Below are 23,468 nucleotides of genomic sequence, written 5' to 3'. Positions count from 1 at the left end.
TCCAGTAAGCCAATACAGTTAAGAAACTTTTTTATTAACTTAACTTGTTATAGAAGTAGAAGAGGGCAAAAAAGTGCTTGCATCTCACCTACAGCCATACCACATTGGATACGCCCAATCCCGTCTGATCTTGGAAGCTAAGCAGTGTTGTGCCTGGTTAGTACTTGGGTGGGAGACCACACGGGAACACCAGGTGCTGTAGGTTTTTTTCCATTACTGGCAAATTGTTTTTATTCTCTAGCTATTTAAATTGGAAACTTTATCTTTTTTTTGCCAATACAGACATTTGGGAGAGGTCAAACAGACACAATAGCCATCACCTAAAGACTTACCACACTGTTTAGGCCCAATTCCAACTGGTTTTGGCAGCTAAACAGTGTTGAGCCTCTTTAGTAGTTTAATTTGAGACCACCTGCTAATATCATGTCCTGTAGTTCTATTTACATTACCAACACATGATTTTTTTCAGTAAGCCAATACAGTTAGGAAACTTTTTTATTAGCTTACCTGGTTATAGAAGTAGAAGAGGGCAAAAAAGTGCCTGCATCTCACCTACAGCCATACCACATTGGATACGCCCAATCTAGTCTGATCTTGGAAGCTAAGCAGTGTTGGGCCTGGTTAGTACTTGGGTGGGAGACCACATGGGAACGCCAGGTGCTGTAGGATTTTTCCCATTACTGGCAAATTGTTTTTATTTTCTAGCTATTTAAATTGGAAACTTTTTCTTTTTATTGCCAATACAGAGATTTGGGAGAGGTCAAACAGACACAATAGCCATCACCTAAAGACTTACCACACTGTTTAGGCCCAATTCCAACTGGTTTTGGCAGCTAAACAGTGTTGAGCCTCTTTAGTAGTTTAATTTGAGACCACCTGCTAATATCATGTCCTGTAGGTCTTTTTACATTACCAACACATGATTTTTTTCAGTAAGCCAATACAGTTAGGAAACTTTTTTATTAACTTAACTTGTTATAGAAGTAGAAGAGGGCAATAAAGTGCTTGCATCTCACCTACAGACATACCACATTGGATGCGCCCAATCCCGTCTGATCTTGGAAGCTAAGCAGTGTTGGGCCTGGTTAGTACTTGGGTGGGAGACCACATGGGAACACCAGGTGCTGTAGGTTTTTTTCCATTACTGGCAAATTGTTTTTATTCTCTAGCTATTTAAATTGGAAACTTTTTCTTTTTATTGCCAATACAGAGATTTAGGAGAGGTCAAACAGACACAATAGCCATCACCTAAAGACTTACCACACTGTTTAGACGCAATTCCAACTGCTTTTGGAAGCTAAACAGTGTTGAGCCTCTTTAGTAGTTTAATTTGAGACCACCTGCTAATATCATTTCCTGTAGGTCTTTTTACATAACCAACACATGATTTTTTCCAGTAAGCCAATACAGTTAAGAAACTTTTTTATTAACTTAACTTGTTATAGAAGTAGAAGAGGGCAAAAAAGTGCTTGCATCTCACCTACAGCCATACCACATTGGATACGCCCAATCCCGTCTGATCTTGGAAGCTAAGCAGTGTTGTGCCTGGTTAGTACTTGGGTGGGAGACCACACGGGAACACCAGGTGCTGTAGGTTTTTTTCCATTACTGGCAAATTGTTTTTATTCTCTAGCTATTTAAATTGGAAACTTTATCTTTTTTTTGCCAATACAGACATTTGGGAGAGGTCAAACAGACACAATAGCCATCACCTAAAGACTTACCACACTGTTTAGGCCCAATTCCAACTGGTTTTGGCAGCTAAACAGTGTTGAGCCTCTTTAGTAGTTTAATTTGAGACCACCTGCTAATATCATGTCCTGTAGTTCTATTTACATTACCAACACATGATTTTTTTCAGTAAGCCAATACAGTTAGGAAACTTTTTTATTAGCTTACCTGGTTATAGAAGTAGAAGAGGGCAAAAAAGTGCCTGCATCTCACCTACAGCCATACCACATTGGATACGCCCAATCTAGTCTGATCTTGGAAGCTAAGCAGTGTTGGGCCTGGTTAGTACTTGGGTGGGAGACCACATGGGAACGCCAGGTGCTGTAGGATTTTTCCCATTACTGGCAAATTGTTTTTATTTTCTAGCTATTTAAATTGGAAACTTTTTCTTTTTATTGCCAATACAGAGATTTGGGAGAGGTCAAACAGACACAATAGCCATCACCTAAAGACTTACCACACTGTTTAGGCCCAATTCCAACTGGTTTTGGCAGCTAAACAGTGTTGAGCCTCTTTAGTAGTTTAATTTGAGACCACCTGCTAATATCATGTCCTGTAGGTCTTTTTACATTACCAACACATGATTTTTTTCAGTAAGCCAATACAGTTAGGAAACTTTTTTATTAACTTAACTTGTTATAGAAGTAGAAGAGGGCAATAAAGTGCTTGCATCTCACCTACAGACATACCACATTGGATGCGCCCAATCCCGTCTGATCTTGGAAGCTAAGCAGTGTTGGGCCTGGTTAGTACTTGGGTGGGAGACCACATGGGAACACCAGGTGCTGTAGGTTTTTTCCCATTACTGGCAAATTGTTTTTATTTTCTAGCTATTTAAATTGGAAACTTTTTCTTTTTATTGCCAATACAGAGATTTGGGAGAGGTCAAACAGACACAATAGCCATCACCTAAAGACTTACCACACTGTTTAGGCCCAATTCCAACTGCTTTTGGCAGCTAAACAGTGTTGAGCCTCTTTAGTAGTTTAATTTGAGACCACCTGCTAATATCATGTTCTGTAGGTCTTTTTACATTACCAACACATGATTTTTTTAAGTAAGCCAATACAGTTAGGAAACTTTTTTATTAACTTACCTTGTTATAGAAGTAGAAGAGGGCAAAAAAGTGCTTGCATCTCACCTACAGCCATACCACATTGGATACGCCCAATCCCGTCTGATCTTGGAAGCTAAGCAGTGTTGGGCCTGGTTAGTACTTGGGTGGGAGACCACATGGGAACACCAGGTGCTGTAGGTTTTTTCCCATTACTGGCAAATTGTTTTTATTCTCTAGCTATTTAAATTGGAAACTTTTTCTTTTTATTGCCAATACAGAGATTTAGGAGAGGTCAAACAGACACAATAGCCATCACCTAAAGACTTACCACACTGTTAAGGCCCAATTCCAACTGCTTTTGGCAGCTAAACAGTGTTGAGCCTCTTTAGTAGTTTAATTTGAGACCACCTGCTAATATCATGTCCTGTAGTTCTATTTACATTACCAACACATGATTTTTTTCAGTAAGCCAATACAGTTAGGAAACTTTTTTATTAGCTTACCTGGTTATAGAAGTAGAAGAGGGCAAAAAAGAGCATGAATCTCACCTACAGCCATACCACATTGGATACGCCCAATCTCGTCTGATCTTGGAAGCTAAGCAGTGTTGGGCCTGGTTAGTACTTGGGTGGGAGACCACATGGGAACACCAGGTGCTGTAGGTTTTTTCCCATTACTGGCAAATTGTTTTTATTTTCTAGCTATTTAAATTGGAAACTTTTTCTTTTTATTGCCAATACAGAGATTTGGGAGAGGTCAAACAGACACAATAGCCATCACCTAAAGACTTACCACACTGTTTAGACGCAATTCCAACTGCTTTTGGCAGCTAAACAGTGTTGAGCCTCTTTAGTAGTTTAATTTGAGACCACCTGCTAATATCATGTTCTGTAGGTCTTTTTACATTACCAACACATGATTTTTTTCAGTAAGCCAATACAGTTAGGAAACTTTTTTATTAACTTAACTTGTTATAGAAGTAGAAGAGGGCAAAAAAGTGCTAGCAACTCACCTACAGCCATACCACATTGGATACGCCCACTCCCGTCTGATCTTAGAAGCTAAGCAGTGTTGGGCCTGGTTAGTACTTGGGTGGGAGACCACATGGGAACACCAGGTGCTGTAGGTTTTTTTCCATTACTGGCAAATTGTTTTTATTCTCTAGCTATTTAAATTGGAAACTTTATCTTTTTATTGCCAATACAGACATTTGGGAGAGGTCAAACAGACACAATAGCCATCACCTAAAGACTTACCACACTGTTAGGCCCAATTCCAACTGGTTTTGGCAGCTAAACAGTGTTGAGCCTCTTTAGTAGTTTAATTTGAGACCACCTGCTAATATCATGTCCTGTGGTTCTATTTACATTACCAACACATGATTTTTTTCAGTAAGCCAATACAGTTAGGAAACTTTTTTATAAGCTTACCTGGTTATAGAAGTAGAAGAGGGCAAAAAAGTGCCTGTATCTCACCTACAGCCATACCACATTGGATACGCCCAATCTCGTCTGATCTTGTAAGCTAAGCAGTGTTGGGCCTGTTTAGTACTTGGGTGGGAGACCACATGGGAACACCAGGTGCTGTAGGTTTTTTCCCATTACTGGCAAATTGTTTTTATTTTCTAGCTATTTAAATTGGAAACTTTTTTCTTTTTATTGCCAATACAGAGATTTAGGAGAGGTCAAACAGACACAATAGCCATCACCTAAAGACTTACCACACTGTTTAGGCCCAATTCCAACTGCTTTTGGCAGCTAAACAGTGTTGAGCCTCTTTAGTAGTTTAATTTGAGACCACCTGCTAATATCATGTCCTGTAGTTCTATTTACATTACCAACACATGATTTTTTTTTCAGTAAGCCAATACAGTTAGGAAACTTTTTTATTAACTTACCTGGTTATAGAAGTAGAAGAGGGCAAAAAAGTGCCTGTATCTCACCTACAGCCATACCACATTGGATACGCCCAATCTCGTCTGATCTTGGAAGCTAAGCAGTGTTGGGCCTGGTTAGTACTTGGGTGGGAGACCACATGGGAACACCAGGTGCTGTAGGTTTTTTCCCATTACTGGCAAATTGTTTTTATTTTCTAGCTATTTAAATTGGAAACTTTTTCTTTTTATTGCCAATACAGAGATTTGGGAGAGGTCAAACAGACACAATAGCCATCACCTAAAGACTTACCACACTGTTTAGGCCCAATTCCAACTGGTTTTGGCAGCTAAACAGTGTTGAGCCTCTTTAGTAGTTTAATTTGAGACCACCTGCTAATATCATGTCCTGTAGTTCTATTTACATTATCAACACATGATTTTTTTCAGTAAGCCAATACAGTTAGGAAACTTTTTTATTAGCTTACCTGGTTATAGAAGTAGAAGAGGGCAAAAAAGTGCCTGTATCTCACCTACAGCCATACCACATTGGATACGCCCAATCTCGTCTGATCTTGGAAGCTAAGCAGTGTTGGTCCTGGTTAGTACTTGGGTGGGAGACCACATGAGAACGCCAGGTGGTGTAGGTTTTTTCCCATTACTGGCAAATTGTTTTTATTTTCTAGCTATTTAAATTGGAAACTTTTTCTTTTTATTGCCAATACAGAGATTTGGGAGAGGTCAAACAGACACAATAGCCATCACCTAAAGACTTACCACACTGTTTAGGCCCAATTCCAACTGCTTTTGGCAGCTAAACAGTGTTGAGCCTCTTTAGTAGTTTAATTTGAGACCACCTGCTAATATCATGTCCTGTAGTTCTATTTACATTACCAACACATGATTTTTTTCAGTAAGCCAATACAGTTAGGAAACTTTTTTATTAGCTTAACTTGTTATAGAAGTAGAAGAGGGCAAAAAAGTGCTTGTATCTCACCTACAGCCATACCACATTGGATACGCCCAATCCCGTCTGATCTTGGAAGCTAAGCAGTGTTGGGCCTGGTTAGTACTTGGGTGGGAGACCACATGGGAACACCAGGTGCTGTAGGTTTTTTTCCATTACTGGCAAATTGTTTTTATTCTCTAGCTATTTAAATTGGAAACTTTTTCTTTTTATTGCCAATACAGAGATTTAGGAGAGGTCAAACAGACACAATAGCCATCACCTAAAGACTTACCACACTGTTTAGACGCAATTCCAACTGCTTTTGGAAGCTAAACAGTGTTGAGCCTCTTTAGTAGTTTAATTTGAGACCACCTGCTAATATCATTTCCTGTAGGTCTTTTTACATAACCAACACATGATTTTTTCCAGTAAGCCAATACAGTTAAGAAACTTTTTTATTAACTTAACTTGTTATAGAAGTAGAAGAGGGCAAAAAAGTGCTTGCATCTCACCTACAGCCATACCACATTGGATACGCCCAATCCCGTCTGATCTTGGAAGCTAAGCAGTGTTGTGCCTGGTTAGTACTTGGGTGGGAGACCACACGGGAACACCAGGTGCTGTAGGTTTTTTTCCATTACTGGCAAATTGTTTTTATTCTCTAGCTATTTAAATTGGAAACTTTATCTTTTTTTTGCCAATACAGACATTTGGGAGAGGTCAAACAGACACAATAGCCATCACCTAAAGACTTACCACACTGTTTAGGCCCAATTCCAACTGGTTTTGGCAGCTAAACAGTGTTGAGCCTCTTTAGTAGTTTAATTTGAGACCACCTGCTAATATCATGTCCTGTAGTTCTATTTACATTACCAACACATGATTTTTTTCAGTAAGCCAATACAGTTAGGAAACTTTTTTATTAGCTTACCTGGTTATAGAAGTAGAAGAGGGCAAAAAAGTGCCTGCATCTCACCTACAGCCATACCACATTGGATACGCCCAATCTAGTCTGATCTTGGAAGCTAAGCAGTGTTGGGCCTGGTTAGTACTTGGGTGGGAGACCACATGGGAACGCCAGGTGCTGTAGGATTTTTCCCATTACTGGCAAATTGTTTTTATTTTCTAGCTATTTAAATTGGAAACTTTTTCTTTTTATTGCCAATACAGAGATTTGGGAGAGGTCAAACAGACACAATAGCCATCACCTAAAGACTTACCACACTGTTTAGGCCCAATTCCAACTGGTTTTGGCAGCTAAACAGTGTTGAGCCTCTTTAGTAGTTTAATTTGAGACCACCTGCTAATATCATGTCCTGTAGGTCTTTTTACATTACCAACACATGATTTTTTTCAGTAAGCCAATACAGTTAGGAAACTTTTTTATTAACTTAACTTGTTATAGAAGTAGAAGAGGGCAATAAAGTGCTTGCATCTCACCTACAGACATACCACATTGGATGCGCCCAATCCCGTCTGATCTTGGAAGCTAAGCAGTGTTGGGCCTGGTTAGTACTTGGGTGGGAGACCACATGGGAACACCAGGTGCTGTAGGTTTTTTCCCATTACTGGCAAATTGTTTTTATTTTCTAGCTATTTAAATTGGAAACTTTTTCTTTTTATTGCCAATACAGAGATTTGGGAGAGGTCAAACAGACACAATAGCCATCACCTAAAGACTTACCACACTGTTTAGGCCCAATTCCAACTGCTTTTGGCAGCTAAACAGTGTTGAGCCTCTTTAGTAGTTTAATTTGAGACCACCTGCTAATATCATGTTCTGTAGGTCTTTTTACATTACCAACACATGATTTTTTTAAGTAAGCCAATACAGTTAGGAAACTTTTTTATTAACTTACCTTGTTATAGAAGTAGAAGAGGGCAAAAAAGTGCTTGCATCTCACCTACAGCCATACCACATTGGATACGCCCAATCCCGTCTGATCTTGGAAGCTAAGCAGTGTTGGGCCTGGTTAGTACTTGGGTGGGAGACCACATGGGAACACCAGGTGCTGTAGGTTTTTTCCCATTACTGGCAAATTGTTTTTATTCTCTAGCTATTTAAATTGGAAACTTTTTCTTTTTATTGCCAATACAGAGATTTAGGAGAGGTCAAACAGACACAATAGCCATCACCTAAAGACTTACCACACTGTTAAGGCCCAATTCCAACTGCTTTTGGCAGCTAAACAGTGTTGAGCCTCTTTAGTAGTTTAATTTGAGACCACCTGCTAATATCATGTCCTGTAGTTCTATTTACATTACCAACACATGATTTTTTTCAGTAAGCCAATACAGTTAGGAAACTTTTTTATTAGCTTACCTGGTTATAGAAGTAGAAGAGGGCAAAAAAGAGCATGAATCTCACCTACAGCCATACCACATTGGATACGCCCAATCTCGTCTGATCTTGGAAGCTAAGCAGTGTTGGGCCTGGTTAGTACTTGGGTGGGAGACCACATGGGAACACCAGGTGCTGTAGGTTTTTTCCCATTACTGGCAAATTGTTTTTATTTTCTAGCTATTTAAATTGGAAACTTTTTCTTTTTATTGCCAATACAGAGATTTGGGAGAGGTCAAACAGACACAATAGCCATCACCTAAAGACTTACCACACTGTTTAGACGCAATTCCAACTGCTTTTGGCAGCTAAACAGTGTTGAGCCTCTTTAGTAGTTTAATTTGAGACCACCTGCTAATATCATGTTCTGTAGGTCTTTTTACATTACCAACACATGATTTTTTTCAGTAAGCCAATACAGTTAGGAAACTTTTTTATTAACTTAACTTGTTATAGAAGTAGAAGAGGGCAAAAAAGTGCTTGCAACTCACCTACAGCCATACCACATTGGATACGCCCACTCCCGTCTGATCTTAGAAGCTAAGCAGTGTTGGGCCTGGTTAGTACTTGGGTGGGAGACCACATGGGAACACCAGGTGCTGTAGGTTTTTTTCCATTACTGGCAAATTGTTTTTATTCTCTAGCTATTTAAATTGGAAACTTTATCTTTTTATTGCCAATACAGACATTTGGGAGAGGTCAAACAGACACAATAGCCATCACCTAAAGACTTACCACACTGTTAGGCCCAATTCCAACTGGTTTTGGCAGCTAAACAGTGTTGAGCCTCTTTAGTAGTTTAATTTGAGACCACCTGCTAATATCATGTCCTGTGGTTCTATTTACATTACCAACACATGATTTTTTTCAGTAAGCCAATACAGTTAGGAAACTTTTTTATAAGCTTACCTGGTTATAGAAGTAGAAGAGGGCAAAAAAGTGCCTGTATCTCACCTACAGCCATACCACATTGGATACGCCCAATCTCGTCTGATCTTGTAAGCTAAGCAGTGTTGGGCCTGTTTAGTACTTGGGTGGGAGACCACATGGGAACACCAGGTGCTGTAGGTTTTTTCCCATTACTGGCAAATTGTTTTTATTTTCTAGCTATTTAAATTGGAAACTTTTTTCTTTTTATTGCCAATACAGAGATTTAGGAGAGGTCAAACAGACACAATAGCCATCACCTAAAGACTTACCACACTGTTTAGGCCCAATTCCAACTGCTTTTGGCAGCTAAACAGTGTTGAGCCTCTTTAGTAGTTTAATTTGAGACCACCTGCTAATATCATGTCCTGTAGTTCTATTTACATTACCAACACATGATTTTTTTTTCAGTAAGCCAATACAGTTAGGAAACTTTTTTATTAACTTACCTGGTTATAGAAGTAGAAGAGGGCAAAAAAGTGCCTGTATCTCACCTACAGCCATACCACATTGGATACGCCCAATCTCGTCTGATCTTGGAAGCTAAGCAGTGTTGGGCCTGGTTAGTACTTGGGTGGGAGACCACATGGGAACACCAGGTGCTGTAGGTTTTTTCCCATTACTGGCAAATTGTTTTTATTTTCCAGCTATTTAAATTGGAAACTTTTTCTTTTTATTGCCAATACAGAGATTTGGGAGAGGTCAAACAGACACAATAGCCATCACCTAAAGACTTACCACACTGTTTAGACGCAATTCCAACTGCTTTTGGCAGCTAAACAGTGTTGAGCCTCTTTAGTAGTTTAATTTGAGACCACCTGCTAATATCATGTCCTGTAGGTCTTTTTACATTACCAACACATGATTTTTTTCAGTAAGCCAATACAGTTAGGAAACTTTTTTATTAACTTAACTTGTTATAGAAGTAGAAGAGGGCAAAAAAGTGCTTGCATCTCACCTACAGCCATACCACATTGGATACGCCCAATCCCGTCTGATCTTGGAAGCTAAGCAGTGTTGGGCCTGGTTAGTACTTGGGTGGGAGACCACACGGGAACACCAGGTGCTGTAGGTTTTTTTCCATTACTGGCAAATTGTTTTTATTCTCTAGCTATTTAAATTGGAAACTTTATCTTTTTATTGTCAATACAGACATTTGGGAGAGGTCAAACAGACACAATAGCCATCACCTAAAGACTTACCACACTGTTTAGGCCCAATTCCAACTGGTTTTGGCAGCTAAACAGTGTTGAGCCTCTTTAGTAGTTTAATTTGAGACCACCTGCTAATATCATGTCCTGTAGTTCTATTTACATTACCAACACATGATTTTTTTTCAGTAAGCCAATACAGTTAGGAAACTTTTTTATTAGCTTACCTGGTTATAGAAGTAGAAGAGGGCAAAAAAGTGCCTGTATCTCACCTACAGCCATACCACATTGGATACGCCCAATCTCGTCTGATCTTGGAAGCTAAGCAGTGTTGGGCCTGGTTAGTATTTGGGTGGGAGACCACATGGGAACGCCAGGTGCTGTAGGTTTTTTCCCATTACTGGCAAATTGTTTTTTTTTTTCATCATTGGTTTTTTTATTAAAGAAAGGAAAAAGATAGGACATACAATGATACCTAAAACATCTTATCAGTCAGGAGCAGGCTTATACGAAATGGATACAGAGCAATAACTAGTACATTTTCAGTCTCCAGAATGTGGTCCTGCATAGCCTCCGCTTCAGGGCCATTAAGGCTGGGAATTAAGTCCTGCTCTATTGCATAACCATGCCCTAGCAACTCAAGAGCAGAATAATATCATTTAGTAAGAGAAAAGAAAAAAAAAATACAAATACAAATAAGATAAAAAAGTAAATAAAAATAAAAAAGGGAACAAGGGGAATAGGACAGGACAGACACAGTAGGGGAGTGTACATAGGGGGGGGGGAACATATAACAAGGGGTTAAATCTGAGTATCGGGTCCCTAGTCTTCAAAGAGACATGGCCCGTTTTAAGTTATGTATGCTACTTATGGCGAGTGTAGGTTGGACAAATCCGCTTGGTCATTGAGGTCTAGTGGTTGACCGCTCTTCTCCCGAAACTCTCCCCATCGGAACCATTTCATGTGGATGGAAGAAGGGGAAGGGGAGTATTTACAACCTGCGGTTTCAAAAACATAGTGTTTATGTACAGCATTAGTAATATTTTGTATCGTAGGCACAGAGGGGGATTTCCACATTCGTCCAATAGCCGCTTTAGTTGCTATTAGAATGTGGCCCAATATATACCTATCACAGCTAGGCACTGGGAATGGGAGCTGGTGCAGTAAGGCCGCCAGGGGGTCCTCAGGAACGGAGATACCCAGGACTTCATCTATCAGGGAATACACCTCTCGCCATAGTGACCTTAGGTTCGCACAACTCCAGAAGATATGTACTAGTGATCCCACACATCCACAACCCCTCCAACAAAGATTAGATATGGAGGGCCAGATGGCATTGAGCCGGGTGGGAGTAAAATACGCTCTACTACATAGTTTATAGTACATTTCACAATGATGCGCACATTTAGAGATTTTAAAACAGTTCCTGAAAATAGCATCCCAGACTGATTCAGGGAGTTCACGAGATAAATCTTTTTCCCAGCCAACCTGCGACACCGACTTCCCACCCCTGCCCAGGAGTACTGTGTATTGGTACCATCTGGAGATACCTCCCTTGTGATTGGAGGACGATATGAGAAGGGACAGGGCTGGCGGAAATTTAGGAGCTTGTCTCCCCGTGTGTTCCGACAGCCAGTGCCGTATCTGTAAATATTTAAAGAAGTCATGTCTAGGGATGTTGAATTGCGTCTGTAATTGGGAGAAGGAGAGGAGGGCATCTGTGCCGTAAATATCTTTCAGACACTTGATTCCTCCCTCCGTCCACGCCTCTAAGCGTAGGTCAGGAATCAGGTTGCCAAACGAACTAATGGGGAGACAGGGGGCCAGTAACAAAATATCTGGGTCAATCGCAACAACCTCTTGCCAGGCGCGCAGAGTGGCTCTAATCGATATCCCCGGGCCTGTCCATTGGGGAATCGCCCTGGCTGGCAGGAAAAAGAGCTCGGAGAGTGTGAAGTTCTTCAGGAAGGCTCTTTCAATGCAAACCCAGGGCTTGGGACTAGACTCCACAAACCAGTCGCGAGCCTGACTCAGAATGCAGGCCGCTTGGTATCGCTCAAGGTCTGGGTACGCAACACCGCCTGAGTCCTTTGGGAGCACCAATGTACGCCTGGCAATACGAGGTCTCGTTCCCTTCCAGATGAAGCTAGAGAATAATCTATTAATCCTGAGGGTTAGCTTTCTAGGGGTAGGTCTAGGTATAGCTCTAAACAGATATAGAAGCTTGGGAAGCAGCGTCATTTTGGCTGCCGCTACCCGGCCTAGCCAGGAGATTTCATGTAGCAGCCAATCCTTTGTAAGTTTCTCAAGCGAGCTTAGGAGGGGGGTATAATTGCATTCGATAATGTCAGGTTCCCTGGCCAACTGGACACCGAGGTATTTAATAGCTTGTGCTTGCCAGGCGTATTTATACTCATCTTTAAGTCTCGCCAAGGATTTAGGAGGGATATGTAGTGGGAAGGCTTCAGTCTTGGTCGTGTTTAGTTTATAGTACGAAATTTTTGTGTATAGGTCTAAGATGTTATGCAGTATAGGGAGGGAGGAGGTGGGGTTCGAGATGCATAATAAGATGTCGTCAGCGAAAAGGCTGATTTTATGGGAGAGTCCTCCAATTGTCGGACCCTCGACTCCCCTGTTCCTCCTAATTGTCTCAGCCAGAGGTTCTATTGCTAAAGCGAAGATGAGGGGCGACAGGGGGCAGCCCTGCCTAGTCCCGTTTGAGATGCCAAAAGGCGCCGAGAGAGTGCCATTGGTGAAGATCCTTGCCGATGGATTAGAATAAAGAGACATAATGGAACCCAGGAACCTCCCCCGAAAACCAAAGGAGTCTAGAACTGAGTTGAGGTATCCCCAGTGTAGCCTATCAAAGGCTTTTTCTGCGTCCAGGGACAACACCAACAGGGGCAGCCTCTGGGAATCGCAATATTCCATAACATTAAAGACCCTGCGGGTATTATCTGGTGCCTGCCTTCCTGGGACAAACCCCACCTGATCTGCTGCTATTAGGGAGGGGAGTAAGGGGGATAGGCGATTGGCTATTAATTTGGCATAGATTTTAACATCAACGTTTAGGAGCGCGATCGGGCGGTAGTTGGTTACTGAGGTCGGTGACTTACCCGGTTTGGGAATGGTAACTATTTGTGCCTCCAGCATCTCCCTGGGGAACGCATGGGAGGATGAAGCCTCGTTGAAGACCCTTAACAGTACCGGCGCTAGCTCGGGCTTATATTTTTTATAGAAATTAGAGGGATAGCCATCGGGGCCCGGGGCTTTATCCTGAGGGAGATCCTCAATCACTTTCTCAATCTCCAGGAGGGACCAGGGGGCATCCAGCGAGAGGCAAGTTTCAGGGCTAAGCTTAGGTAAATTCAATGTGCTCAGAAAGGCCTGAATATCAGATTCCGCAGGCTGGGGAGTTTCAGCATCCGATTTTAAATTATATAGCTGAGTGTAATACTCGGCGAATAAATTGGCTATCTCACTCGGGTCGGAGACCCTGGACCCTCCAGGAGCCGAGATGTACCGGATCCGGGCCTTAGCCCGCTTCCCTCTTAGTTTACGGGCCAAGAGTCTTCCAGCTTTATTACTAAAGACGTAAAATCTTTGATTCAGGCGAGCCAGATTGCGCTGCACTTCCTGAAGGTAGAAACCGTTCACCTCCTCTCTAGCTAGCAATAATTGTTTGTATATAGATTTATTAAGAGGATTTAACTTATGTTCCTCCTCAAGCCTCGCCAGTTTCCTCTCTGCAGAATCTAAATTGATTTTATGAGCTCTTTTAATCCTAGCAGCTGCCTGGATCAGTGACCCTCGGATTACAGCTTTCAGCGAGCACCAGTGGTTGAAAGTATTGGTGTCGTCAGGGGAGTTGTTGTCTAGATAAGATGTGATATCTTGCTGAATTGTTTGGAAAACCTCCGGCTGAGACAAAATGAACCTACCCATCCTCCAGGGGCCGGGAATCAGAGTGCGTGCTCCTATGTCCCAATCAATAAAGAGAGGGGAATGGTCAGACCAAGACATGGGCAGAATCCTGATGTCGGTTATTGATGCTAGCGTCAGTCTGTCCGTCAATAGCAAGTCGATCCTGGAGTAAGAGGCGTGGGGATGGGAGTAGAAGGTAAAGTCTCTTTCCCTCGGATGTTTGACACGCCATGCGTCATAAAGGTCAAATTCTCCTAATATCTGTCCGAGGCCGGTAGGGGACCTAGCACCAGAAGGTCTCGACCTGCCGGGGGAGATTCTAGGTACACTAGATCTGTCGACGACCGGGTCAACAACTAAATTAAAGTCGCCCAGCATCAGGATGGCACCCTTTGCGTTTCGCTGGACAGCTGCACAGACTTTCCTGCAGAATTGTATTTGTCTGGAGTTAGGGGCGTAGCATGACACCAGAGTGACATCCTTACCTTCCAAGGTCCCCACTAGAATAAGGAACCTTCCCTCCGGGTCAGAGATTTGGGTCTCTAAAGTGAAGGGGCATGCCTGTGAAAATAAAATAGCTACCCCAGCCTTTTTGGTCTGGGCATTTGCCATATAGCAAGAGGGATAACGGCTATCAGAGAATCGGGGGGGGTCAGAGCTCTTGAAATGGGTTTCTTGGATGGCAACTATACTCGCCCTCTTTTTATGAAAGAAGGATAGAGCTATTCTACGCTTTTGGGGAGAGTTTAGGCCCTTCACATTTAATGTAATGATTTTAACCATAGCTCACAGAATTATGTAGCATAACGACTAAGATAAGAGATATCAGAGAAGGCATTGTTTTGGATACCCAGATTGGATAGCATAAGGGGAGTGAGCTGAAGACAGGGGGGGTACACACACAAGGGAAATCTAGGGAACAGACACAATACAAAAACAACTTAAGTAGAGAGGCTCTCAAGGGAGCCCAAGTGAGGCGCCAAAGTAGTAACACCTCACGCATGTAGGGGGGGGGTAGCAACGAGCTGCCCCGCTCCCCTCGGGAAAATTTCCTATTGGTACATAACTAACATTGTGGATATTCAAGGCTAACAGTAATGCGGTATCGAGGAGGTCCCCCACGGCCAGTCCCGCCACGCGAGCAGCGCACAGTACTAGCCGACAGGGGCATAGAGCTAACAGCTACAGCTGAGTCGCTAGGCCCACTTAATCACGGTGTAGGCACAGTAGACAAGTGATCAGCCGCCGGGGATCCCCCCGGACCTATGGTACAACATAACCTCCAAGCAGTTAGAGTGCATAGGGGAGAAAAAGAGTCGAAGTGAGAAGGGAAAAAACACTACATTTCAACTTCTAAAAAAATAACCTGGAACTGTAATACAAAGTCCACTGCAGAGCCTCCACCGGGAATTCTAGTTGTGTTTCTCGGCCACCGACCAGTCCGGCTGGAGTCGGCGGGGGGGAGAGGAGGCGTTGGGGTTGTCCAAAATGTTCCATCTCGCAAGCAGCTTCTGGCCCTCCTCCACGCTCGAGATGATTATTGTGGAGCCTTCTCTGGAGACAAGGAGTTTAGTCGGAAAGCCCCATCTATATGGGATAGAGGCCTTGCGCAGGGCTGTTGTAATCGGAAGGAGAGAGCGTCTCTTAGCCAATGTGAACTGGGAGAAGTCTCCAAATAATTGTAGGGAGCCCAGGGCAGCAGCAGTGTCAGAAGAGGGTCTGGCCGCCTTTAGGAGAGCCTCCTTGATGTGATAGAAGTGGACTCTCATCAAAACGTCTCTTGGGGCACCGTCCGGGGCAGATCTAGGCCTTGGCAAACGATGGATCCGGTCTAATAGCAGGTCTTGGGAGGAGGCAGAAGGAAGTAGTTTTTTGAATATGTCAACTGCGAAGTCGTGAAGGCTGCTGTTAGAGATGGATTCTGGAACTCCCCTCAACTTTAAGTTGTTTCTGCGGGAGCGGTCCTCCAGATCGGCCACCTTCTCCCTCAGGGCCGACACCTCCCCCTCCATGGTATCATGGGAGTCGATTAGGGCGTTGTGGGATTCGACTATCTCTCCCATCTTGGTTTCTAGATGGCCAGTGCGTTCCCCCAAGTCATCAATGGATTTTTGGCACGTCTGAAACATGGAGCGAAATTCAGAGGTAACCTCGTCCTTAAATTGATGAAACAGAAGTCTCAATGTGCCCACCGTCAAGGCCTCTGAGTCATCTAACCGCGGTTGGGTGGAAAGCGATTGTGATGAAGGTGGGTTTAGAGGGACCATTTGTTGGGGAGTCTCGGACGCAGGTTGAGACTGTGGAGCCAATAAGTCTCCTCCAGTGGAGCGTTTGGGGGAGGGTTTGAAGAAGGGGACCTGGGGAACCGATCCCACTGCCTTATGTTTTTTGGGAGGCATGATACTGAGAGGTGCTTAAATGAGTAGTGCCAGTTAGGGGGGCTCTTAGTAGCTAGACGTATGGGTTATTGACAGGGCTCTTAGAGGATATCAGACCTGATGTGCATGGAATTCCCAAGGGGAGCAGGGGGTTGCCAGACGCATCACATTAAGCCTGGAGGTTACATATCACAAAGGTGGGGTGAGAGGGAGTCCTGGGAGTCCCAAATCTGACCTGGCCAGGCCGCACCCCTATTTATATATTTAGCAAGCTATATAGATAATTTCCCCTAGGAGGGGATAGGGGGACCAGGTGAGGAGACCTCTGCCGTGTAGTGTGCGGCAAGTGAAGGAGAGTGAAGGGGCGCTGGGGACCAGGCAGCCGGCTCTGGGGGGCTGGGAGCTCTGAAATGCTGCCGGGCTGACACAACAGCTTCCGGCGCACTATGCGCTCCAGCAAGCCCGCCGAGCAGCGGGCGACCTCACTGTAGAGGAGCCCAGCCGAGTATATGCCAGGGCAGGGGGGAAGTGCCGCTGCCCAGCCCGCCGAGCGTCGGGACCCCTGCACCTCCGCCGTGCGGTCAGCGGCCGCCGGCGCACTATCGCTCCCAGCGCTCCCCGGACCCGCCGCGTGTATAGAGCGGCCGGGGCACTCACCGGGGTGTCGCTGTGTCTAAGTGGTGCGGCGGTGCGTTCTGGATGGCTTCTCTCCTCAGCCGGCGTCCCCTCTATGCGGCTCCAGGTGGTTCCGGCGCTATGGAGCTTCCCACCCGGCTCGGCCTCCAACTCTAGGCCCTGGATCCCCGAAGCTCAAGGCCGCAATCCGCAGAAGCCGTTAAAACGGCTTCCCGACTCCGCTGCCTCAGGAGGACGGTATGGGGGGACTCAGGGGGAGCCGGGGGAACGGGGAGGGTGCTCTATAATGTAGACAGCCGGTTCCTGTGGTAGGATTCAGCGGGATCAGCCCGGAGCTTAGCGGGGTTGCTGCCTGCTCGTATGGCCGCCAAGCCACGCCCCCACTGGCAAATTGTTTTTATTTTCTAGCTATTTAAATTGGAAACTTTTTCTTTTTATTGCCAATGCAGAGATTTGGGAGAGGTCAAACAGACACAATAGCCATCACCTAAAGACTTACCACACTGTTTAGACGCAATTCCAACTGCTTTTGGCAGCTAAACAGTGTTGAGCCTCTTTAGTAGTTTAATTTGAGACCACCTGCTAATATCATGTCCTGTAGGTCTTTTTACATTACCAACACATGATTTTTTTCAGTAAGCCAATACAGTTAGGAAACTTTTTTATTAACTTAACTTGTTATAGAAGTAGAATAGGACAAAAAAGTGCGTGCATCTCACCTACAGCCGTACTACATTGGATACACCCAATCCCGTCTGATCTTGGAAGCTAAGCAGTGTTGGGCCTGGTTAGTACTTGGGTGGGAGACCACATGGGAACACCAGGTGCTGTAGGTTTTTTCCCATTACTGGCAAATTGTTTTTATTTTCTAGCTATTTAAATTGGAAACTTTTTCTTTTTATTGCCAATACAGAGATTTGGGAGAGGTCAAACAGACACAATAGCCATCACCTAAAGACTTACCACACTGTTTAGGCCCAATTCCAACTGCTTTTGGCAGCTAAACAGTGTTGAGCCTCTTTAGTAGTTTGATTTGAGACCACCTGCTAATATCATGTCCTGTAGGTCTTTTTACATTACCAACACATGATTTTTTTCAGTAAGCCGATACAGTTAGGAAACTTTTTTATTAACTTACCTTGTTATAGAAGTAGAAGAGGGCAAAAAAGTGCTTGCATCTCACCTACAGCCATACCACATTGGATACGCCCAATCCCGTCTGATCTTGGAAGCTAAGCAGTGTTGGGCCTTGTTAGTACTTGGGTGGGAGACCACACAGGAACACCAGGTGCTGTAGGTTTTTTCCCATTACTGGCAAATTGTTTTTATTTTCTAGCTATTTAAATTGGAAACTTTTTCTTTTTATTGCCAATGCAGAGATTTGGGAGAGGTCAAACAGACACAATAGCCATCACCTAAAGACTTACCACACTGTTTAGATGCAATTCCAACTGCTTTTGGCAGCTAAACAGTGTTGAGCCTCTTTAGTAGTTTAATTTGAGACCACCTGCTAATATCATGTCCTGTAGGTCTTTTTACATTACCAACACATGATTTTTTTCAGTAAGCCAATACAGTTAGGAAACTTTTTTATTAACTTAACTTGTTATAGAAGTAGAAGAGGGCAAAAAAGTGCCTGTATCTCACCTACAGCCATACCACATTGGATACGCCCAATCTCGTCTGATCTTGGAAGCTAAGCAGTGTTGGGCCTGGTTAGTACTTGGGTGGGAGACCACACAGGAACACCAGGTGCTGTAGGTTTTTTTCCATTACTGGCAAATTGTTTTTATTCTCTAGCTATTTAAATTGGAAACTTTATCTTTTTATTGCCAATACAGACATTTGGGAAAGGTCAAACAGACACAATAGCCATCACCTAAAGACTTACCACACTGTTTCGGCCCAATTCCAACTGCTTTTGGCAGCTAAACAGTGTTGAGCCTCTTTAGTAGTTTAATTTGAGACCACATGCTAATATTATGTCCTGTATGTCTTTTTACATTACCAACACATGATTTTTTTCAGTAAGCCAATACAGTTAGAAAACTTTTATATTAGCTTACCTGGTTATAGAGGTAGAAGAGGGCAAAAAAGTGCTGGTATCTCACCTACAGCCATACCACATTGGATACGCCCAATCTCGTCTGATCTTGGAAGCTAAGCAGTGTTGGGCCTGGTTAGTACTTGGGTGGGAGACCACATGGGATCACCAGGTGCTGTAGGTTTGTTCCCATTACTGGCAAATTGTTTTTATTCTCTAGCTATTTAAATTGGAAACTTTTTCGTTTTATTGCCAATACAGACATTTGGGAGAGGTCAAACAGACACAATAGCCATCACCTAAAGACTTACCACACTGTTTAGGCCCAATTCCAACTGCTTTTGGCAGCTAAAGAGTGTTGAGCCTCTTTAGTAGTTTGATTTGAGACCACCTGCTAATATCATGTCCTGTAGGTCTTTTTACATTACCAACACATGATTTTTTTCAGTAAGCCAATACCGTTAGGAAACTTTTTTATTAGCTTACCTGGTTATAGAAGTAGAAGAGGGCAAAAAAGTGCCTGTATCTCACCTACAGCCATATCACATTGGATACGCCCAATCTAGCCTGATCTTGGAAGCTAAGCAGTGTTGATCCTTGTTAGTACTTGGGTGGGAGACCACATGGGAACACCAGGTGCTGTAGGTTTTTTCCCATAACTGGCAAATTGTTTTTATTCTCTAGCTATTTAAATTGGAAACTTTTTCTTTTTATTTCCAATACAGAGATTTGGGAGAGGTCAAACAGACACAATAGCCATCACCTAAAGACTTACCACACTGTTTAGGCCCAATTCCAACTGGTTTTGGCAGCTAAACAGTGTTGAGCCTCTTTAGTAGTTTAATTTGAGATCACCTGCTAATATCATGTCCTGTAGTTCTATTTACATTACCAACACATGATTTTTTTCAGTAAGCCAATACAGTTAGGAAACTTTTTTATAAGCTTACCTGGTTATAGAAGTAGAAGAGGGCAAAAAAGTGCCTGCATCTCACCTACAGCCATACCACATTGGATACGCCCAATCTCGTCTGATCTTGGAAGCTAAGCAGTGTTGGGCCTGGTTAGTACTTGGGTGGGAGACCACACGGGAACACCAGGTGCTGTAGGTTTTTTTCCATTACTGGCAAATTGTTTTTATTCTCTAGCTATTTAAATTGGAAACTTTATCTTTTTATTGCCAATACAGACATTTGGGAGAGGTCAAACAGACACAATAGCCATCACCTAAAGACTTACCACACTGTTTAGGCCCAATTCCAACTGGTTTTGGCAGCTAAACAGTGTTGAGCCTCTTTAGTAGTTTAATTTGAGACCACCTGCTTATATCATGTCCTGTAGTTCTATTGACATTACCAACACATGATTTTTTTCAGTAAGCCAATACAGTTAGGAAACTTTTTTATTAGCTTACCTGGTTATAGAAGTAGAAGAGGGCAAAAAAGTGCCTGTATCTCACCTACAGACATACCACATTGGATACGCCCAATCCCGTCTGATCTTGGAAGCTAAGCAGTGTTGGGCCTGGTTAGTACTTGCGTGGGAGACCACATGGGAACACCAGGTGCTGTAGGTTTTTTCCCATTACTGTCAAATTGTTTTTATTTTCTAGCTATTTAAATTGGAAACTTTTTCTTTTTATTGCCAATACAGAGATTTGGGAGAGGTCAAACAGACACAATAGCCATCACCTAAAGACTTACCACACTGTTTAGGCCCAATTCCAACTGCTTTTGGCAGCTAAACAGTGTTGAGCCTCTTTAGTAGTTTAATTTGAGACCACCTGCTAATATCATGTTCTGTAGGTCTTTTTACATTACCAACACATGATTTTTTTCAGTAAGCCAATACAGTTAGGAAACTTTTTTATTAACTTACCTTGTTATAGAAGTAGAAGAGGGCAAAAAAGTGCTTGCATCTCACCTACAGCCATACCACATTGGATACGCCCAATCCCGTCTGATCTTGGAAGCTAAGCAGTGTTGGGCCTGGTTAGTACTTTGGTGGGAGACCACATGGGAACACCAGGTGCTGTAGGTTTTTTCCCATTACTGGCAAATTGTTTTTATTCTCTAGCTATTTAAATTGGAAACTTTTTCTTTTTATTGCCAATACAGAGAGTTAGGAGAGGTCAAACAGACACAATAGCCATCACCTAAAGACTTACCACACTGTTTAGGCCCAATTCCAACTGCTTTTGGCAGCTAAACAGTGTTGAGCCTCTTTAGTAGTTTAATTTGAGACCACCTGCTAATATCATGTCCTGTAGTTCTATTTACATTACCAACACATGATTTTTTTCAGTAAGCCAATACAGTTAGGAAACTTTTTTATTAGCTTACCTGGTTATAGAAGTAGAAGAGGGAAAAAAAGTGCCTGAATCTCACCTACAGCCATACCATATTGGATACGCCCAATCTCGTCTGATCTTGGAAGCTAAGCAGTGTTGGGCCTGGTTAGTACTTGGGTGGGAGACCACATGGGAACACCAGGTGCTGTAGGTTTTTTCCCATTACTGGCAAATTGTTTTTATTTTCTAGCTATTTAAATTGGAAACTTTTTCTTTTTATTGCCAATACAGAGATTTGGGAGAGGTCAAACAGACACAATAGCCATCACCTAAAGACTTACCACACTGTTTAGACGCAATTCCAACTGCTTTTGGCAGCTAAACAGTGTTGTGCCTCTTTAGTAGTTTAATTTGAGACCACCTGCTAATATCATGTCCTGTAGGTCTTTTTACATTACCAACACATGATTTTTTTCAGTAAGCCAATAAAGTTAGGAAACTTTTTTATTAACTTAACTTGTTATAGAAGTAGAAGAGGGCAAAAAAGTGCCTGCATCTCACCTACAGCCATACCACATTGGAAACGCCCAATCCCGTCTGATCTTGGAAGCTAAGCAGTGTTGGGCCTGGTTAGTACTTGGGTGGGAGACCACATGGGAACACCAGGTGCTGTAGGTTTTTTTCCATTACTGGCAAATTGTTTTTATTCTCTAGCTATTTAAATTGGAAACTTTATCTTTTTATTGCCAATACAGACATTTGGGATAGGTCAAACAGACACAATAGCCATCACCTAAAGACTTACCACACTGTTTAGGCCCAATTCCAACTGGTTTTGGCAGCTAAACAGTGTTGAGCCTCTTTAGTAGTTTAATTTGAGATCACCTGCTAATATCATGTCCTGTGGTTCTATTTACATTACCAACACATGATTTTTTTCAGTAAGCCAATACAGTTAGGAAACTTTTTTATAAGCTTACCTGGTTATAGAAGTAGAAGAGGGCAAAAAAGGGCCTGTATCTTACCTACAGCCATACCACATTGGATACGCCCAATCTCGTCTGATCTTGGAAGCTAAGCAGTGTTGGGCCTGGTTAGTACTTGGGTGGGAGACCACATGGGAACACCAGGTGCTGTAGGTTTTTTCCCATTACTGGCAAATTGTTTTTATTCTCTAGCTATTTAAATTGGAAACTTTTTCTTTTTATTGCCAATACAGAGATTTAGGAGAGGTCAAACAGACACAATAGCCATCACCTAAAGACTTACCACACTGTTTAGGCCCAATTCCAACTGCTTTTGGCAGCTAAACAGTGTTGAGCCTCTTTAGTAGTTTAATTTGAGACCACCTGCTAATATCATGTCCTGTAGTTCTATTTACATTACCAACACATGATTTTATTCAGTAAGCCAATACAGTTAGGAAACTTTTTTATTAGCTTACCTGGTTATAGAAGTAGAAGAGGGCAAAAAAGTGCCTGTATCTCACCTACAGCCATACCACATTGGATACGCCCAATCTCGTCTGATCTTGGAAGCTAAGCAGTGTTGGGCCTGGTTAGTACTTGGGTGGGAGACCACATGGGAACACCAGGTGCTGTAGGTTTTTTCCCATTACTGGCAAATTGTTTTTATTTTCTAGCTATTTAAATTGGAAACTTTTTTCTTTTTATTGCCAATACAGAGATTTAGGAGAGGTCAAACAGACACAACAGCCATCACCTAAAGACTTACCACACTGTTTAGGCCCAATTCCAACTGCTTTTGGCAGCTAAACAGTGTTGAGCCTCTTTAGTAGTTTAATTTGAGACCACCTGCTAATATCATGTCCTGTAGTTCTATTTACATTACCAACACATGATTTTTTTCAGTAAGCCAATACAGTTAGGAAACTTTTTTATTAACTTACCTGGTTATAGAAGTAGAAGAGGGCAAAAAAGTGCCCGTATCTCACCTACAGCCATACCACATTGGATACGCCCAATCTCGTCTTATCTTGGAAGCTAAGCAGTGTTGGGCCTGGTTAGTACTTGGGTGGGAGACCACATGGGAACACCAGGTGCTGTAGGTTTTTTCCCATTACTGGCAAATTGTTTTTATTTTCCAGCTATTTAAATTGGAAACTTTTTCTTTTTATTGCCAATACAGAGATTTGGGAGAGGTCAAA

At 42.7% G+C, this 23,468-nt stretch overlaps 35 non-coding genes and 1 pseudogene across 35 annotated transcripts; all 36 read left to right on the top strand.

Moving 5' to 3' along the window:
- The first annotated feature begins 86 nt into the window (after positions 1–86).
- Positions 87–205, top strand: LOC146032433 (5S ribosomal RNA). Its single transcript, XR_014457868.1, has one exon. It is a non-coding gene; the product is annotated as a 5S ribosomal RNA (ribosomal RNA).
- A 345-nt stretch (positions 206–550) lies between these two features.
- On the top strand, positions 551–669 carry LOC146034316 (5S ribosomal RNA). The gene has a single exon (XR_014459722.1). It is a non-coding gene; the product is annotated as a 5S ribosomal RNA (ribosomal RNA).
- Positions 670–1,014: 345 nt separating this feature from the next.
- LOC146030937 (5S ribosomal RNA) lies at positions 1,015–1,133 on the top strand. The gene has a single exon (XR_014456418.1). It is a non-coding gene; the product is annotated as a 5S ribosomal RNA (ribosomal RNA).
- A 345-nt stretch (positions 1,134–1,478) lies between these two features.
- Positions 1,479–1,597, top strand: LOC146032432 (5S ribosomal RNA). The gene has a single exon (XR_014457867.1). It is a non-coding gene; the product is annotated as a 5S ribosomal RNA (ribosomal RNA).
- Positions 1,598–1,942: 345 nt separating this feature from the next.
- LOC146034315 (5S ribosomal RNA) lies at positions 1,943–2,061 on the top strand. The gene has a single exon (XR_014459721.1). It is a non-coding gene; the product is annotated as a 5S ribosomal RNA (ribosomal RNA).
- A 345-nt stretch (positions 2,062–2,406) lies between these two features.
- Positions 2,407–2,525, top strand: LOC146030936 (5S ribosomal RNA). Its single transcript, XR_014456417.1, has one exon. It is a non-coding gene; the product is annotated as a 5S ribosomal RNA (ribosomal RNA).
- Positions 2,526–2,870: 345 nt separating this feature from the next.
- LOC146032211 (5S ribosomal RNA) lies at positions 2,871–2,989 on the top strand. The gene has a single exon (XR_014457654.1). It is a non-coding gene; the product is annotated as a 5S ribosomal RNA (ribosomal RNA).
- Positions 2,990–3,334: 345 nt separating this feature from the next.
- LOC146029176 (5S ribosomal RNA) lies at positions 3,335–3,453 on the top strand. The gene has a single exon (XR_014455320.1). It is a non-coding gene; the product is annotated as a 5S ribosomal RNA (ribosomal RNA).
- Positions 3,454–3,798: 345 nt separating this feature from the next.
- Positions 3,799–3,917, top strand: LOC146033852 (5S ribosomal RNA). The gene has a single exon (XR_014459260.1). It is a non-coding gene; the product is annotated as a 5S ribosomal RNA (ribosomal RNA).
- A 344-nt stretch (positions 3,918–4,261) lies between these two features.
- Positions 4,262–4,380, top strand: LOC146033465 (5S ribosomal RNA). Its single transcript, XR_014458873.1, has one exon. It is a non-coding gene; the product is annotated as a 5S ribosomal RNA (ribosomal RNA).
- A 348-nt stretch (positions 4,381–4,728) lies between these two features.
- LOC146029163 (5S ribosomal RNA) lies at positions 4,729–4,847 on the top strand. Its single transcript, XR_014455317.1, has one exon. It is a non-coding gene; the product is annotated as a 5S ribosomal RNA (ribosomal RNA).
- Positions 4,848–5,192: 345 nt separating this feature from the next.
- Positions 5,193–5,311, top strand: LOC146034957 (5S ribosomal RNA). Its single transcript, XR_014460361.1, has one exon. It is a non-coding gene; the product is annotated as a 5S ribosomal RNA (ribosomal RNA).
- A 345-nt stretch (positions 5,312–5,656) lies between these two features.
- LOC146032089 (5S ribosomal RNA) lies at positions 5,657–5,775 on the top strand. The gene has a single exon (XR_014457535.1). It is a non-coding gene; the product is annotated as a 5S ribosomal RNA (ribosomal RNA).
- A 345-nt stretch (positions 5,776–6,120) lies between these two features.
- On the top strand, positions 6,121–6,239 carry LOC146032431 (5S ribosomal RNA). Its single transcript, XR_014457866.1, has one exon. It is a non-coding gene; the product is annotated as a 5S ribosomal RNA (ribosomal RNA).
- A 345-nt stretch (positions 6,240–6,584) lies between these two features.
- LOC146034314 (5S ribosomal RNA) lies at positions 6,585–6,703 on the top strand. The gene has a single exon (XR_014459720.1). It is a non-coding gene; the product is annotated as a 5S ribosomal RNA (ribosomal RNA).
- Positions 6,704–7,048: 345 nt separating this feature from the next.
- Positions 7,049–7,167, top strand: LOC146030935 (5S ribosomal RNA). The gene has a single exon (XR_014456416.1). It is a non-coding gene; the product is annotated as a 5S ribosomal RNA (ribosomal RNA).
- A 345-nt stretch (positions 7,168–7,512) lies between these two features.
- Positions 7,513–7,631, top strand: LOC146031972 (5S ribosomal RNA). Its single transcript, XR_014457422.1, has one exon. It is a non-coding gene; the product is annotated as a 5S ribosomal RNA (ribosomal RNA).
- Positions 7,632–7,976: 345 nt separating this feature from the next.
- LOC146029151 (5S ribosomal RNA) lies at positions 7,977–8,095 on the top strand. Its single transcript, XR_014455316.1, has one exon. It is a non-coding gene; the product is annotated as a 5S ribosomal RNA (ribosomal RNA).
- Positions 8,096–8,440: 345 nt separating this feature from the next.
- On the top strand, positions 8,441–8,559 carry LOC146033851 (5S ribosomal RNA). Its single transcript, XR_014459259.1, has one exon. It is a non-coding gene; the product is annotated as a 5S ribosomal RNA (ribosomal RNA).
- Positions 8,560–8,903: 344 nt separating this feature from the next.
- On the top strand, positions 8,904–9,022 carry LOC146033463 (5S ribosomal RNA). The gene has a single exon (XR_014458871.1). It is a non-coding gene; the product is annotated as a 5S ribosomal RNA (ribosomal RNA).
- Positions 9,023–9,370: 348 nt separating this feature from the next.
- On the top strand, positions 9,371–9,489 carry LOC146029140 (5S ribosomal RNA). Its single transcript, XR_014455315.1, has one exon. It is a non-coding gene; the product is annotated as a 5S ribosomal RNA (ribosomal RNA).
- Positions 9,490–9,834: 345 nt separating this feature from the next.
- LOC146031919 (5S ribosomal RNA) lies at positions 9,835–9,953 on the top strand. The gene has a single exon (XR_014457371.1). It is a non-coding gene; the product is annotated as a 5S ribosomal RNA (ribosomal RNA).
- Positions 9,954–10,299: 346 nt separating this feature from the next.
- Positions 10,300–10,418, top strand: LOC146032284 (5S ribosomal RNA). Its single transcript, XR_014457725.1, has one exon. It is a non-coding gene; the product is annotated as a 5S ribosomal RNA (ribosomal RNA).
- Positions 10,419–17,684: 7,266 nt separating this feature from the next.
- Positions 17,685–17,803, top strand: LOC146030963 (5S ribosomal RNA). Its single transcript, XR_014456444.1, has one exon. It is a non-coding gene; the product is annotated as a 5S ribosomal RNA (ribosomal RNA).
- Positions 17,804–18,148: 345 nt separating this feature from the next.
- LOC146033575 (5S ribosomal RNA) lies at positions 18,149–18,267 on the top strand. The gene has a single exon (XR_014458983.1). It is a non-coding gene; the product is annotated as a 5S ribosomal RNA (ribosomal RNA).
- A 345-nt stretch (positions 18,268–18,612) lies between these two features.
- Positions 18,613–18,731, top strand: LOC146031837 (5S ribosomal RNA). The gene has a single exon (XR_014457290.1). It is a non-coding gene; the product is annotated as a 5S ribosomal RNA (ribosomal RNA).
- A 345-nt stretch (positions 18,732–19,076) lies between these two features.
- LOC146032647 (5S ribosomal RNA) lies at positions 19,077–19,195 on the top strand. The gene has a single exon (XR_014458073.1). It is a non-coding gene; the product is annotated as a 5S ribosomal RNA (ribosomal RNA).
- Positions 19,196–19,540: 345 nt separating this feature from the next.
- LOC146028679 (5S ribosomal RNA) lies at positions 19,541–19,659 on the top strand (annotated as a pseudogene).
- A 345-nt stretch (positions 19,660–20,004) lies between these two features.
- Positions 20,005–20,123, top strand: LOC146030760 (5S ribosomal RNA). Its single transcript, XR_014456249.1, has one exon. It is a non-coding gene; the product is annotated as a 5S ribosomal RNA (ribosomal RNA).
- Positions 20,124–20,468: 345 nt separating this feature from the next.
- LOC146032613 (5S ribosomal RNA) lies at positions 20,469–20,587 on the top strand. The gene has a single exon (XR_014458040.1). It is a non-coding gene; the product is annotated as a 5S ribosomal RNA (ribosomal RNA).
- A 345-nt stretch (positions 20,588–20,932) lies between these two features.
- LOC146031362 (5S ribosomal RNA) lies at positions 20,933–21,051 on the top strand. The gene has a single exon (XR_014456830.1). It is a non-coding gene; the product is annotated as a 5S ribosomal RNA (ribosomal RNA).
- A 345-nt stretch (positions 21,052–21,396) lies between these two features.
- Positions 21,397–21,515, top strand: LOC146031052 (5S ribosomal RNA). Its single transcript, XR_014456530.1, has one exon. It is a non-coding gene; the product is annotated as a 5S ribosomal RNA (ribosomal RNA).
- Positions 21,516–21,860: 345 nt separating this feature from the next.
- LOC146029873 (5S ribosomal RNA) lies at positions 21,861–21,979 on the top strand. The gene has a single exon (XR_014455436.1). It is a non-coding gene; the product is annotated as a 5S ribosomal RNA (ribosomal RNA).
- A 345-nt stretch (positions 21,980–22,324) lies between these two features.
- On the top strand, positions 22,325–22,443 carry LOC146029128 (5S ribosomal RNA). Its single transcript, XR_014455313.1, has one exon. It is a non-coding gene; the product is annotated as a 5S ribosomal RNA (ribosomal RNA).
- Positions 22,444–22,788: 345 nt separating this feature from the next.
- Positions 22,789–22,907, top strand: LOC146029116 (5S ribosomal RNA). The gene has a single exon (XR_014455312.1). It is a non-coding gene; the product is annotated as a 5S ribosomal RNA (ribosomal RNA).
- A 346-nt stretch (positions 22,908–23,253) lies between these two features.
- LOC146033483 (5S ribosomal RNA) lies at positions 23,254–23,372 on the top strand. The gene has a single exon (XR_014458892.1). It is a non-coding gene; the product is annotated as a 5S ribosomal RNA (ribosomal RNA).
- Positions 23,373–23,468: the final 96 nt, after the last annotated feature.

The sequence above is a fragment of the Crinia signifera genome, chromosome 8, assembly GCF_055691185.1.
Source record: "Crinia signifera chromosome 8, ASM5569118v1, whole genome shotgun sequence".
Taxonomy (NCBI): domain Eukaryota; kingdom Metazoa; phylum Chordata; class Amphibia; order Anura; family Myobatrachidae; genus Crinia; species Crinia signifera.
Note: the sequence above shows the minus strand (reverse complement) of the source record. Positions and strands in the feature narration are given on the sequence as shown.